This window comes from Pseudophryne corroboree, chromosome 4 (assembly GCF_028390025.1).
Source record: "Pseudophryne corroboree isolate aPseCor3 chromosome 4, aPseCor3.hap2, whole genome shotgun sequence".
NCBI lineage: Eukaryota > Metazoa > Chordata > Amphibia > Anura > Myobatrachidae > Pseudophryne > Pseudophryne corroboree.
Window position 1 is genome coordinate 175643895 of NC_086447.1, and position 3144 is coordinate 175647038.

Consider the following 3144-nt stretch of genomic DNA (forward strand, 5'->3'; position numbering starts at 1 on the left):
GAAGAGGTCGGGGCTCCTCCTTCCTTGCCAGAGGTAAGTGTAGAGGGAAAAGAACACCTGCCACGGCAGGTTCCCAGGAACAGAAGTCCTCCCCGGCTTCTACAAAATCCACCGCATGACGCTGGGGCTCCCCTGCGGGAGTCCGCACAGGTGGGGGCACGTCTTCGACTCTTCAGCCAGGTCTGGGTTCGGTCAGACGTAGATCCTTGGGCGATGGAGATAGTTTCCCAAGGCTACAAGCTGGAATTCGAAGAGGTACCCCCACGCCGATTTTTCAAGTCGGCCTTACCAGCTTCTACCCCAGAGCGGGAAGTAGTGTTAGCAGCAATTCAAACTCTGTGTCAACAGCAAGTGATTATCGGGGTTCCCCTGAGCCAACAGGGAAAAGGGTACTATTCGACCCTCTTTGTGGTCCCGAAGCCGGATGGTTCGGTCAGGCCCATTTTAAATCTAAAATCCCTAAATCTGTACTTGAAACGTTTCAAATTCAAGATGGAATCACTCCGAGCTGTAATAGCCAGCCTGGAAGGGGGGGATTTTATGGTGTCACTGGACATAAAGGATGCTTACCTTCATGTCCCCATATATCCCGCTCATCAGGAGTACCTGAGATTCGCGGTACAGGATTGTAATTTCCAGTTTCAGATGTTGCCGTTTGGGCTTTCAACGGCCCCGAGGATTTTCACCAAGATAATGGCGGAAATGATGGTGATCCTGCACAGGCAAGGAGTCACAATTATCCCATACTTGGATGATCTCCTGATAAAGGCGAGATCAAAAGATCAATTACTGAAGAACGTGTAACTCTCTCTGAGAGTGCTCCAGCAACACGGTTGTATTCTCAATCTGCCAAAGTCACAGTTGGTTCCAACAACTCGACTATCGTTCCTAGGCATGATACTAGACACGGAACGAAAGAAGGTTTTTCTCCCGTTGGAAAAAGCCCAGGACCTCCAGAACATGGTCAGAGACCTGCTAAAGCCAAAAAGAGTGTCAGTTCATCAATGCACTCGAGTTCTGGGGAAAATGGTGGCAGCCTACGAGGCCATTCCCTTCGGCAGGTTCCATGCGAGGACGTTTCAATGGGACCTTCTGGACAAGTGGTCCGGGTCCCATCTACAAATATATCAGAAAATAACACTGTCCCCCAGGGCCAGGGTGTCTCTCCTATGGTGGCTGCAAAGTACTCACCTTCTAGAGGGTCGCAGGTTCGGCATTCAGGACTGGGTTCTGGTAACCACGGAAGCGAGCCTCCGAGGATGGGGAGCAGTCACCCAAGGAAGAAACTTTCAAGGACTATGGTCAAGCCAGGAGTCCTGTCTGCACATCAACGTGCTGGAATTAAGGGCCATATACAACGGCCTTCGACAAGCGGAGGGTCTTCTTCGCAACCTACCGGTTCTGATTCAATCAGACAATGTCACAGCCGTGGCTCATGTGAACCGCCAAGGCGGTACAAGGAGCAGAGTCGCGATGGCGGAAGCCACCAGGATTCTTCGCTGGGTGAAAAATCACGTAAGTGCTCTGTCAGCTGTCTTCATTCCGGGAGTGGACAACTGGGAAGCAGACTTCCTCAGCAGACACGATCTCCATCCAGGGGAGTGGGGATTTCATCAAGAAGTATTTGCAGAGATAACGGGTCCCTGGGGAGTTCCTCAAATAGACATGATGGCGTCACGCCTCAAACAAGAAGCTTCGAAGGTACTGTGCCAGGTCCCGGGACCCTCAGGCAATAGCAGTAGACGCTCTGGTAACGCCATGGGTGTTCCAGTCGGTCTATGTGTTTCCTCCTCTGCCTCTCATCACAAAGGTGTTGAGGATCAAAAGACGGAAAAGAGTACAGACAATACTCATTGTTCCAGACTGGCCTCGAAGGGCCTGGTACTCAGATCTTCAGGAGATGCTCACAGAAGATCCTTGGCCTCTTCCGCTAAGGGAGGACCTGTTACAGCAGGGACCCTGCACGTTCCAAGACTTACCGCGGTTACGTTTGACGGCATGGTGGTTGAACGCCGGATCCTAGCTGAGAAGGGTATTCCGGAGGAGGTCATACCTACTCTAATAAAGGCTAGGAAGGAGGTGACGGCGAAACATTATCACCGTATCTGGAGGAAGTATGTATCTTGGTGTGAAGCCAAGAATGCTCCTACGGAAGATTTCCACCTGGGCCGTTTTCTCCACTTTCTACAGACAGGAGTGGATATGGGCCTGAAGTTAGGCTCTGTTAAGGTACAGATTTCGGCCTTATCGATATTCTTTCAGAAGGAATTGGCTTCTCTTCCAGAAGTCCAGACGTTGTGAAGGGAGTGCTACACATCCAGCCTCCTTTTGTGGCCCCAGTGGCGCCATGGGACCTGAACGTGGTGTTACAGTTCCTTAAGTCACAATGGTTTGAACCCCTTAAAACGGTTGAGTTGAAATTTCTCACCTGGAAGGTGGTCATGTTATTGGCCTTAGCTTCGGCAAGGCGGGTGTCTGATTTGGCGGCATTGTCTCACAAGAGCCCCTACTTGATTTTTCATGTGGATAGAGCAGAATTGAGGACTCGTCCTCAATTTTTACCTAAGGTGGTGTCTTCATTTCATATGAACCAACCTATCGTGGTGCCTGTGACTACGAGTGACTTGGAGGATTCCATGTCCCTGGATGTAGTCAGGGCCTTAAAGATTTATGTAGCCAGGACGGCTAGAATTAGGAAAACAGAGGCTCTGTTTGTCCTGTATGCAGCCAACAAGATTGGCGCGCCTGCTTCAAAGCAGACTATTGCTCACTGGATCTGTAACACGATTCAGCAGGCTTATGCTACGGCTGGATTGCCATTACCACATTCAGTAAAGGCCCATTCCACTAGGAACGTGGGCTCTTCTTGGGCAGCTGCCTGAGGCGTCTCTGCATTACAGCTTTGCAGAGCGGCGACTTGGTCGGGTTCAAACACTTTTGCTAAATTCTACAAGTTTGATACCCTGGCTGATGAGGACCTAGCATTTGCTCAGTCGGTGCTACAGAGTCATCCGCACTCTCCCGCCCGATTGGGAGCTTTGGTATAAACCCCATGGTCCTTACGGAGTCCCCAGCATCCTCTAGGACGTAAGAGAAAATAAGATTTTAAACCTACCGGTAAATCTTTTTCTCCTAGTCCGTAGA